A 13090-nucleotide genomic window follows, 5' to 3' on the forward strand; every position below is an offset into this window, starting at 1 on the left:
CGTGATGAAAATGGAAATATCATGACAGACACCACTGAGATACATAACATAATGAGAAGTTACTTTGAAAATCTGTATTCCAACAAAATAGAAAATATAGAAGACATTGACAAATTTCTAGAGACATATGCTCCTCCCAAACTGAACCAGGAGGACATACACAATTTAAACAGGTCAGTTTCAAGCAATGAAATAGAAGAAGCCATCAAAAGCCTACCAAACAAGAAAAGCCCAGGACCAGATGGATTCTCAGCTGAGCTCTACAAGACCTTTAAAGAAGAACTCATTCCAATACTCCTCAAAATATTCCAGGAAATAGAAAAGGAGAGAACCCTTACAAACTCATTCTATGAAGCTAATATCACCCTCATACCCAAACCAGGCAAAGACACATCAAGAAAATTTTAGACCAAAATCCTTGATGAATATAGATGCAAAAATCCTTTACAAAATACTGGCAAACTGTATCCAAAAACATATTAAGAAAATTGTGCACCATGAACAAGTGGGGTTTATCCCTGGAATGCAAGGATGATTTAGCATCCGTAAATCAATAAACATAATCCATCATGTCAATAGACTTAAGAATAAAAATCATATGGTTATTTCAATTGACGCAGAAAAAGCATTTGACAAAATACAACACCCCTTCATACAACACCTCAAAACATTAGAAAATACAACACCTCAAAACGCTAGAAAAAATAGGGATAGTAGGAACATATCTGAACATTGTAAAGGCTATTTATGCTAAGCCCACGGCCAACATCATTCTTAATGGAGAAAAACTGAAAGCATTCCCTTTAAAAACTGGAACAAGGGGCTGGGGATATAGCTCAGTTGGTAGAGTGCCTGCCTTGAAAGCACAAAGCCCTGGGTTGAATCCCCAGCACCGCAAAAAAAAAAAAACAAAAAACTGGAACAAGACAGGGATGCCCTCTCTCACCACTTCTATTCAATATCATACTCAAAATACTAGCCAGAGCAATTAGACAGACTAAAGGAATATGAATAGGAAAAGAGGAACTTAAGCTGTCACTATTTGCTGATGACATGATTTTCTATTTAGAAGATCCAAAAAACTCCTCCAGAAAACTTCTAGACCTCATCAATGAATTCAGCAAAATAGCAGGCTATAAAATCAACACGCATAAATCTAAAGTATTTTATACATAAGTGATGAAACATCTGAAAGGGAAATGAGGAAAACAACTCCATTTGCAATAGCCTCAAAAAAAATAAAATACTTGGAATCAATCTAACCAAAGAGGTGAAAGATCTCTACAATGAAAACTACAAAACATTGAACAAAGAATTGAGGAAGACCTTAGAAGATGGAAAGATCTCCCATAAATTAATTAATATTATCAAAATGGCCATAGTTCCAAAGGTGCTATATAGATTTAACTCAATTCTAATTAAAATCCCTATGACATTTATTATAGAAACAGAAAAGGCAATCATGAAATTCATCTGGAAGAACAAAAGACCCAGAATAGCCAAAGCAATCCTGGGCAGGAAGAGTGATGCAGGAAGTATCATAATACCAGACCTTAAACTCTACTATAGGGCAATAGTAACAAAAACGGCATGGTATTGGTACCAAAATAGACAGGTAAATCAATGGTACAGGATAGAAGACATGGAGACATAACCACATAAGTACAGTTATCTCATACTAGACAAGGGTGCCAAAAACTTACAATGGAGAAAAGATAGCCTCTTCAACAAATGGTGCTGGGAAAACTGGAAATCCATATACAGTAAAATGAAACTAAACCCTTATCCTCACCCTGTACAAAACTCAACTCAAAATGGATCAAGGATCTAGGAATTAGACCTGAGACCCTTCACCAAATAGAAGAAAAAGTAGGCCTGAATCTCCATCACATTGACTTAGGACCAGACTTCTTTAACAAGATCCACATAGTGCAAGAAATAAAAGCAAGAATCAATAAATGGGATAGATTCAAATGAAAAATTTTTTTCTCAGCACAGGAAACAATCAATACTGAAGAGAGCCTACAGAGTGGGAGAAAATCTTTTCCTCACATGCTTCAGACAGAACACTCATCTCGAAAGTTTGTAAAGAACTTTATACCCAAAATACAAAGAACCCAATCGATAAATGGGCTAAGAAAATGGGCAGACACTTCACAGAAGAAGATACACAGGTGATCAACAAATATATGAAAAAGTGCTTATCATCCCTGATAATTAGAGAAATGCATATTAAAAACCACCCTAAGATTTCATCTAACTCCAATTATAATGGCTATTATCAAGAGCCAAGCAATAATAAGTGTTGGCATGGATGTGGGGAAAAAGGCACACTCATGCATTGCTGGTGGAGTTGCAAATTGGTACAGCCACTCAGGAAAGCAGTATGGAGATTCCTCAGAAAGCTTAGAATGGACCCACCATTAGACCCAGCTATCCCACCCCTGGGTTTATACCCAAAGGACTTAAAATCAGCATAGTACAGTAATGCAGCCACATCAATGTTCACAGCAGCTGAATTCACAATAGCTAGATTGTGGAACCAACCTAGATGCCCTTCAATTGACAAATGGATAAAGAAACTGTGGTATATAAACACAATGGAATATTATTCAGCCATAAAGAAGAATAAAATTATGGCATTTACTGGTAAATGGATGAAGTTGGAAAATAGTATGCTCAGTAAAATAGGCCAAGCTCAAAAAACCAAAGGCCGAATGTTTTCTCTGATAAGTGGATGACGATACATAACGGGGGTGGAGGTGGCAGGGGGGAAGAGAAGAATGAAGGAACTTTGGATGGTGTAGAAGAAAAGGGATGGGAGGGGTGGGAAAAATAAATTTAATAATTGAACACAAAGGCACAAACCACAAAGGAAAATATTGATAACTTCAGAGACATTAATATGAAAAACTTAAATTTATTTTAAAAAACCCCTATAAGAAGAATACAAGACAAGTTACAATTTGGGAAAAGATGTTTGTTTATCTGTTTCTGAGACTGGATCTCACTATGGTGCCCTGCTGACCACAAACTTGTGATCCTCCTAGCTCAACTTCCCAAGTAACTGGGATTACAGGCATGACTTGGCTAGTAAAAGACATTTTTAAGGCATATAGCCGATGAAGGGTTGTTATCTAGAATTTATTAACACCTCCTACAAATAAAAAAGTAAAAGATAATCAAATAAAGAAGTGGGCATGCCTATAATCCTAGTAACTTGAGAGGCTAAAGCAGGAGGATTGCAAGTTCGAGACCAATCCCAGCAATTTAGCAAGACCCTGTCTCAAAATAAAAAATTCAGAGGGTTGAGGATATAGCTCAGTAGTAAAGCACCCCTGGATTCAATCCCCAGTGCCAAAAAATAAAAATAAAGTGGGCAGAAGAGCTGGGTGTGTTGTAATTCTAACTACTTAGTAGGCTCTGGCAATATGGTAAGATCCTGGCTCAAAAATTAAATAAAAAGGACTGAGGATGTATGTAACTCAGGAACTCAGTGATAGAGTGCCCCTGGGTTCAATCCCCAGTAAAAAAAAAAAAAAAAAAAAAAAAAAAAAAGCCCCAAACACACACATGCACACACACAAACACACATGGAGCTGGAATTGTAGCTCAGTGGCAGAGAGCTTGCTTAGCACATGTGACGCTCTGGGTTTGATATTCAGCACCATATCAAAAATAAATAAATAAATAAAATAAAGGCATTGTGTCCACCTACAACTAAAAAAATTTTTTTAAAAAGACAGTAGAATTAATTGAACATAGCTTGCCTATGTTCTCCTATGAATACATGACCAGTGTAACTAATTCCACATCATGTTCAACCACAAAAATGGAAGTTATACTGCATGTATTATAATATGTCAAAATACATTCTTTTTTATTTCTTTTTTGGTGGTACTGGAGATTGAACCCAGGGTCTCGTTCTTGAGAGGTAAGCGCTGTACCAATTGAGCTATTTCCCCAGCCCCAAAATATATTCTAATGTCATGTATAACTAAAAAGAACAAATAAAAAATTAAAATATATATACACATACATATATATGTATATATATATATATATATATAGTAGGCAGAGGAAATGAATAGGAATTTACTAAAAAGCAGAAACGACTCATAATCATATGAGAAATTATTTACTATAATTATCAGGAAAAATGCAAATAAATAATAAGATACCATTTCATACTAACAAAATTGTAAAAATTTAAATCTGGCAACATTGAGGATTGGCATGGTTGCAAACTTAACAAACATGCATCCACTGCTGTTGGAGCATAATTTGGAATGACTATTTCATAAAATAGTTTGATATTACTTGCAAAGTTGAATATGTGAATATTTCAGTATATGCCAAATATCTCAGCAATTTTACATATGTCTAGACATATGCCCTAAAGACGTGGGTGGTAATGTTTGTAGTCAGTGTTTGTATTAGCAAAAACTGGAAATAATCCAAATGTCCATCAATAGTAGACTACTAGTTGTGGTATATTCATATGATAGGATGTTATATACAGTGGAAATGAGTGAGCTACAGCTATACACATCCACATGGTTTAAACTACAAAAACTGAAAGAACTCAGAAAAAACATACAGTGCAATTTGTAAATATTTAATGTCAAGCAAAACTGTACCATATAATATTTATGGATAAGCACATATGTAGCTAAAAATTAAGCAATGAAAAGTGATAGAATTCTTACCACAAAATTAAGAATAGAGCCAGGCATGGTGGCACACATACTTTCGAAGTTGAGGAGGGAATGTTGCAAGTTCAAGGCCAGCCTGGGCAGTTTAACAAGACCCTGTCTCAAAATAGAAAGGACTGGGAATGCAGCTCAGTGGTAGAGCACTTGCCTAGCGTTGTAAGGACCTGTTTTCAATCCCTAGGAAAACACACACACACACAAACACACACACAGTATAGAAGTTACCTATGATAGGAAAGGCAAAAGAGGTTGGGAATAGTTGTTCACAATCAATATCTTCCATGGTATCTAATTTAAAATAATTTCAATACCCTTATCATCTCCTCCTCTTCCTCCTCCTCCTTCTTGTTGTATTAGGTATTGAACCCAGGGGGGTTCTACCATTGAGTTACATCCCCAGCCCTTTTAATTTTATTTATTTATGTATTTATTTATTTATTTATTTTGCAGTGCTGGAGGTCAAATCTAGAGCCTTGCTCATGCTAGGTAAGTGTTCTAACCATTGAGCTACATCTCCAGCTAATCATCCCTTTTCGTTTTGAAACAGGATCTCACACTAAGTTTCTGAGACTGACCTCAAACTTGCAATCCTTCTGCCTCAGCCTCTCAAGTTGTTGGGATTACAGGTGTGTGCTACCATGCCTGGCCCTGACATATATCTTTATCACATACTAAGTTTCCTTTTATAGTTGAACCTGTTTCTGAACTTCTATTTTGTTTGTTCTATTAATGTAATTTTATAGTATATTTTGATATCTAAGGCTGAAATTTTGTTATTAGTTTTGATAATTTATTTATTTTTTAAATTTATTTTTATCGTAAACAAATGGGATACATGTTGTTTCTGTTTGTACATGGAGTAACAGCATACCATTTGCATATTCATAAATTTACATAGAGTAATGATGTTTGATTCATTCCATTATTTTTTTCCTTCCCCCCCCACCCCTCCCACCTCTCTTTTCCCTCTATACAGTCCCTCCTTCCTCCGTTCTTGTCCCACTCCCACCCCCCATTAAGAGTCATCATCCGCTTATTAGTGAGATCATTCCTCTTTTGGATTTTTGAGATTGGCTTATCTCACTTAACATGATATTCTCCAATTTCATCCATTTGCCTGCAAATGCCATAATTTTATTATTCTTTATAGCTGAATAATATTCCATTGTATATATATACCACAGTTTCTTTATCCATTCATCAATTGAAGGGCATCTAGGTTGGTTCCATAGTCTGGCTATTGTGAATTGAGCCGCTATGAACATTGATGTGGCTGTATCTCCGTAGTGTGCTGATTTTAAGTCCTTTGGGTATAGGCCAAGGAGTGGGATAGCTGGGTCAAATGGTAGGTCCATTCCAAGTTTTCAAAGGAATCTCCACACTGCTTTCCAGAGTGGCTGCACTAATTTGCAGTCCCACCAGCAATGTATGAGTGTACCTTTTTCCCCACATCCTCTCCAACACCTATTGTTGCTTGTGTTCTTGATAATTGCCATTCTAATTAGGGTGAGATGGAATCTTAGTGTAGTTTTGATTTGCATTTCTCTTATTACTAAAGATGTTGATCATTTTTTCATATGTCTGTTGATTGCTTGAACATCTTCTTCTGTGAAGTGTCTGTTCATTTCCTTAGCCCATTTGTTGATTGGGTTATTTGTATTCTTGGTGTAGAGTTTTTTGAGTTCTTTATATATTAGGAAATTAGTGCTCTATCTGAAGTATGAGTGGCAAAGATATTCTCCCACTCTGTAGGCTCTCTCTTCGCATTGCTGATAGTTTCCTTTGCTGAGAGAAAGCTATTTAGTTTGAATCCATCCCAGTTATTGATTCTTGCTTTTATTTCTTGTGCTATGGGAGTCCTGTTAAGGAAGTCTGATCCTAAGCCAACAAGGTGAAGATTTGGACCTACTTTTTCTTCTATAAGATGCAGGGTCTCTGGTCTGATTTCAAGGTCCTTGATCCATTGTGAGTTGAGTTTTGTGCAGGGTGAGAGATAGGGGTTTAATTTCATTCCGTTGCATATGGATTTCCAGTTTTCCCAGCACCATTTGTTGAAGAGCTATCTTTTCTCCATTGCATATTTTTGGCACCTTTGTCTAGTATTAGAAAATTGTATTTATTTGGGTTTGTGTCTGTGTCCTCTATTCTGTACCATTGATCTACCTGTCTATTTTGGTGCCAATACCATGCTGTTTTTGTTACTATTGCTTTGTAGTATAGTTGAAGTTCTGGTATTGCGATACCCCCTGTTTCATTCTTCCTGCTAAGGATTGCTTTAGCTATTCTGGGTTTCTTATTCTTCTAGATGAATTTCATGATTGCTTGCTCTATTCCTGTGAGGTACGTCATTGGGATTTTAATTGGAATTGCATTGAATCTGTATAGCACTTTTGGTAGTATGGCCATTTTGACAATATTAATTTTGCCTATCCAAGAACATGGGAGATCTTTCCATCTTCTAAGGTCTTCCTTAATTTCTTTCTTCAGTGTTTTGTAGTTTTCATTGTAGAGATCTTTTACCTCTTTGGTTAGATTGATACCCAAGTATTTTATTTTATTTTTTGAGACTATTGCAAATGGAGTTGTTTTCCTCATTTCTCTTTCAGCTGTTTCATCGCTTGCGTATAAAAATGCTGTAGATATATGCATGTTGATTTTATAGCCTGCTATTTTGCTGAATTCATTGATGAGGTCTAGAAGTTTTCTGGAGGAGGTTTTTGTCATCCGCAAATAGTGACAGCTTAAGTTCCTCTTTTCCTATTCGTATCCCTTTAATTTCTTTAGTCTGCCTAATTGCTCTGGCTAGAGTTTCGAGGACAATGTTGAATAGAAGTGGGGAAAGAGGACATTCCTGTCTTGTTCCTGTTTTTAAAGGGAATGGTTTCAGTTTTTCTCCATTAAGAATGATGTTGGCCATGGGCTTGGCATAAATAGCCTTTACAATGTTCAGGTATGTTCCTACTATCCCTATTTTTTCTAGTGTTTTCAGCATGAAGGGGTGTTGTATATTGTCAAATGCTTTTTCTGCGTCAATTGAAATAACCATATGATTCTTATCCTTAAGTCTATTGACATGATGGATTACGTTTATTGATTTACGGATGTTAAATCATCCTTGCATTCCAGGAATGAACCCCACTTGATCGTGGTGCACAATTTTCTTAATATGTTTTTGGATACGGTTTGCCAATATTTTGTTAAGGATCATAGCATCTATATTCATCAAGGATATTGGTCTAAAATTTTCTTTCCTTGATGTGTCTTTTCCTGGTTTGGGTATGAGAGTGATATTAGCTTCATAGAATGAGTTCGATAGGGTACCCTCCTTTTCTATTTCCTGGAATACTTTGAGAAGTATTGGAATGAGTTCTTCTTTGAAGGTCTTGTAGAACTCGGCTGAGAATCCATCTGGTCCTGGGCTTTTCTTGGATGGTAGATTTTTAATGGCTTCTTCTATTTCGTTGCTTGATATTGATCTGTTTAAATCGTGTATGTCCTCCTGGTTCAGTTTGGGAGGAGCATATGTCTCTAGAAATTTGTCAATGTTTTCAGTAGATTCTGTTTTGTTGGAATACAGATTTTCAAAGTAACTTCTCATTATGTTCTGTATCTCAGTGGTGTCTGTTGTGATATTTCCTTTTGCATCATGTATTTTAGTAATTTGAGTCTTCTCTCTCCTTCTCTTTGTTAGTGTGGCTAAGGGTTTATCTATTTTGTTTACTTTCTCAAAGAACCAACTTTTTGTTTTGTCAATTTTTTGAATAGTTTCTTTTGTTTCAATTTCATTGATTTCAGCTCTGATTTTAATTATTTCCTGTCTTCTACTACTTTTGCTGTTATTCTGTTCTTCTTTTTCTAGGGCTTTGAGCTGTAATGTTAGGTCATTTAATTGTTGACTTTTCATTCTTTTTCTGGAATGCGCTCCATGCAATGAATTTTCCTCTTAGTACCGCTTTCATAGTGTCCCAGAGATTTTGATATGTTGTATCATCATTCTTATTGACTTCTAAGAATTTTTTAATCTCCTCCCTGATGTTTTTTGTTATCCACGTTTCATTCAATAGCATATTATTTAGTCTCCAAGTCTTGGAGTAATTTCCTTTTTTTACTATGTCATTGATTTCTACTCTCAGTCCATTATGATCTGATAGAACACAAGGCAGTATCTCTATTTTTTGCATTTCCTAAGGACTGCTTTGTGGCATAACATATGGTCTATTTTTGAGAAGGTTCCATGTGCTGCTGAGAAGAAAGTGTATTCACTCGTTGATGGATGGAATATTCTATATATGTCTATTAAGTCTAGGATATTGATTGTGTTATTGAGTTCTATGGTTTCTTTGGTTGGATTTTGTTTGGAAGATCTATCAAGTGGTGACAGCGGTGCGTTAAAGTCGCCCAGAATTATTGTGTTGTGGTCTATGTGATTCTTGAAATTGAGAAGGATTTGTTTGATGTACAGTGATGCACCATTGTTTGGGGCATAAATATTTACTATTGTTTTGTCTTCCTGATTTATGGTTCCCTTAAGCAGTATGAAATGTCCTTCTTTATCCCTTCTGACTAACTTTGGCTTGAAGCCCACTTTATCTGATATAAGGATGGAAACCCCCACTTTTTTACTGGGTCCATGTGCGTGATAGGTTTTTTCCCATCCTTTCACATTTAGTCTGTGGATGTCTTTTTCTATGAGATGAGTCTCTTGCAGGCAGCATATTGTTGGGTCTTTCTTTTTAATCCATTCTGCCAGTCTATGTCTTTTGATTGATGAGTTTAGGCCATTAACGTTCAGGGTTATTATTGAGATATGATTTGTATTCCCAGTCATTTGGCTTATTTTTGGTTTTAAGTTGGCTTGGTTTCTCCTTTGAGTGGTTTTTCTCTAAGGTAGTTCCTCCCTTTGCTGATCTCCATTGTTGTTTTTCATTTCCTCCTCATGGAATATTTTGTTGAGAACATTCTGTAGTGCAGGCTTTCTATTTGTAAATTCTTTTAACTTTTGTTTATCATGGAAAGATTTTATTTCATCTTCAAATCTGAAGGTTAGTTTTGCTGGGTATAGGATTCTTGGTTGGCAACCATGTTCTTTCAGAGCTTGAAATATGTTGGTCCAGGCCCTTCTAGCTTTTAGAGTCTGGGTTGAGAAGTCTGCTACTATTCGTATTGGTCTCCCCCTAACTGTAATCTGATGCTTTTCTCTCGTGGCCTTCAAAATCCTATCTTTATTTTGAATCTTAGGCATTTTCATTATAATGTGCCTTGGTGTGGATCTGTTGTGATTCTGTGCATTTGGTGTTCTGTAAGCCTCTTGTATTTGATTTTCCATTTCATTCTTCAGGTTTGGGAAATTTTCTGATATTATTTCATTGACTAGGTTGTTCATTCCTTTGGTTTGTATCTCTGTGCCTTCCTCAATCCCAATAATTCTTAAATTTGGTCTTTTCATGATGTCCCATAGTTCTTGGAGATTCTGTTCATGATTTCTTACCATCTTCTCTGTTTGGGCGACTTTATTTTCAAGATTAAATATTTTGTCTTCATTGTCTGAGGTTCTGTCTTCCAAGTGGTCTAGTCTGTTGGTGATGCTTTCCATTGAGGTTTTTATTTGGTTTATTTTCTCCTTCATTTCAAGGATTTCCGTTTTTTTTTTTTTTTTTTTTTTTTTTTTTTTTTTTTTTTTTTTTTTTTTTTTTTTTTGTGAATCTCTATCTCTTTGTTGAAATGATCTTTTGCTTCCTGCAGGTGCTCTTTCAGCTTATTGGTATTATCATTCATTGCCTGCAATTGCTCTCTTATCTCATCCTTTGCTTCGTGAATCATCTTAATCATGTATAATCTGAAGTCCTTTTCTGACATTTCTTCTAACATACTGTCATTGGATTTTATTACTATAGAATCTAGATTTGTTTGGATCATTTTCTTCCCTTGTTTTTTCATGTTGTTCATGTATCTTCCCCTCTAGCGCTGCAGATCTGCGGGTATTGCAGATTTCCCTCTATAGGCTTATAGTGGCCCTATAGGTTTCCAAAACCCTTTCTTTAAGGGGAGATCAATATTAGCAGTGCCCAAACCAGACACTATGCAATCCTAGACCAAATAGCCCCTATGGGGACAATAACATCATGTAAATAAGGAGAACGTGACTCTGAGGGAACAGGTAAACAGAAGGAAAAGAAAGCAAGAAACATAAAGAAATAAAAACTTAAAAAAATTTTTTTAAAAAAGGAGAAAAAAGAAAATCTACTGTATAATAGTCATATTGTAATGAAACCTCCCAGTGTTCAGTAGCCTGATGTATGAGAGGTTCCTGATAATGAGCTTCAAGCCTCCAGCAGGCATCTCAGGATGGGTTTGCCCCACCCAAAGATCGGAGCTACGGCTTCCAGGATTGTCCAAGATGGCTGTTCTGGCTTCCAAATGTGTTGGCAAATGGGGAGCTGCAGCTCAGGGGTGGACGTGGTCAGCTGGAGGTCCTGGAGATAGGATGCAGTTAGTCCGGCAGGGGTCCTGGAGGTCCGGTGTGTTTGGTGTGGTTGTGGGATCCTGGAGGCCGGGTGCAATCCGTCGGTCTGGGGGTCCTGGTGATAGGGTGCAGTCAGTTGGTCTGGGGGTCCTGGTGGCAGGGAGCAGTCAGTTGATGTGAGGGCCCCAGAGGCAGGGAGTGATCGGTTGGGCTGAGGGATCCTGGAGACAGGACTCAGTCCGTCTGGCCAGGGGTCCTACAGGGCCTGGCTGTTGTCTCAAAATGTTGGCAGCCACGTGTAATCAAACCTGCAGGTACTGCAACAGTGAACTTCCATGCAGCAGCAGGCAGCTTGTTCTCCACTGGTGGTCCGCGGTCAGTCTGCTGGCAGCTGTTGGACGATCGGGAGGTGAACCTCGAGCGTTGGGTGATGGATAGGGGTAAGGAAGGCGATGGACAGGCGAGAGGCAGGCAAACGGCGGATGATAGACGCCTGACAGTGAGCAATCTGCTCTCAAAAAAGGCGGCGATATGCTGGCAGACTGCAGGTGATCACAGCAGACAAATGGGGTAAAGAGCAGGGGATCGTTAAGCAGCAAAAACTGCCTCACCGAGAAACAGATATCCTCTGCTTGAATCCGGCATTGCGGAGCGACAAGGAATGCAGCCTCCCTCTAGACCTCCATCTTGGATCCCCCACAGTTTTGTTAATTTAAAAAATATATTCCAAGCTGGGGATCTCAGTTGCTTGCTTGCAAGCACAAGGCCCTGGATTCAATCCCCAGCACTGCAAAAAAAAAAAAAAAAAAAAGACACACACACACACACACACACACACACACACACACACACACACAGTGAAGCCCTAGGTTTGATCCCCAACACACATACACACACACAATTATTTATATAGGTTGTACTTTTTCAAATAAGGTCACAAGAACATTTCTGGTTTCCATGCTATTTCAGAACCTTGTTGCTTCCCTTTCATGGGGGAGGGGAGGGGAGGGGAGGAGTCTCATTCCTGTTCCCTGCTGGGAAGGCCTCTGTGTTGTGTCTCACTGAATGGAATGTGGTAGGAGGGTAAAAGTGATGCTTCGTGACTTCCAAGTCTAGATTAGTATAGGTCATACAGCTCCTGCTTCACTCACTCTTTTGGTGTGTTCACCCTTGGAGTCCAGCCACCATATTGTGAGGGAGCTGAGGTGCCACATGGGAAGGCCATATTCAGATCAAAACCCCAGCTGAGATTCTAAGTGACAGCCTGGAGGAATGACCAGACATGTGAGTGAGTAAGCCATCAGATGCTTCTACGGCCCCAGCTAGTAGTGATGGCACAGAGGCATGCTGGTCCCACTTAGTCTTGTCTAGTCAGCGAATTTGTAAACCAAAATAATGTCATTGCTTTAAGCCAGTAAGTTTTGAGGAGGTGGTTTGTTACACAGTACTAGATAACCGAAACACTATGCATTTACATTTCCAGATTAGTTTTAGAAACGGCTTGTCAAATTTCATAAAAAATTCTCACTTGTCTCAGAAAATGTGTTCTAGAAAGTATCCTTCCGTGATCATGTTCATGTTGTTACAAACACTTGTCCATCTATATAGAGGTTTTTGTTGCTATTGTGGTTGAGTTCTTAAAAATGAGGATTAGAGACTGGGGATGTGGCTCAGTGCACATGGGAGCACTTACCTAGCATGAGCAAGGCCCTGAGTTGGAAGGGATAGATTATACTATTCTCCTTTGCACTTAACTTTAAATAAAACAGAAATCTATAAGTCTTCTGGTAGGTCAGGTAGTGTTGAGAGCAGGGTCTGCTGAGCATCAACCTCAGTAAGTCAAGGAAGGGATTTCTAATAGCATGCCAGAGTATGGCCAGGAGCAGATATTTAGAGCATGAGGTCAATGAAT

At 37.9% G+C, this 13090-nt stretch overlaps 1 long non-coding RNA gene across 2 annotated transcripts in view; it reads left to right on the plus strand.

Moving 5' to 3' along the window:
* LOC306670986 overlaps positions 1 to 13090 on the plus strand; it is a 40013-nt gene that overhangs the window by 2942 nt on the left and 23981 nt on the right. For both annotated transcript variants that reach the window (XR_013766551.1, XR_013766552.1), the window contains exon 2: positions 5166 to 5201. This is a non-coding gene — a long non-coding RNA (uncharacterized lncRNA). The remainder of the gene's footprint in view (positions 1 to 5165; positions 5202 to 13090) is intronic.

The sequence above is a fragment of the Sciurus vulgaris genome, assembly GCF_902686455.1.
Source record: "Sciurus vulgaris genome assembly, chromosome: 1".
NCBI classification, from domain to species: Eukaryota; Metazoa; Chordata; class Mammalia; order Rodentia; family Sciuridae; genus Sciurus; species Sciurus vulgaris.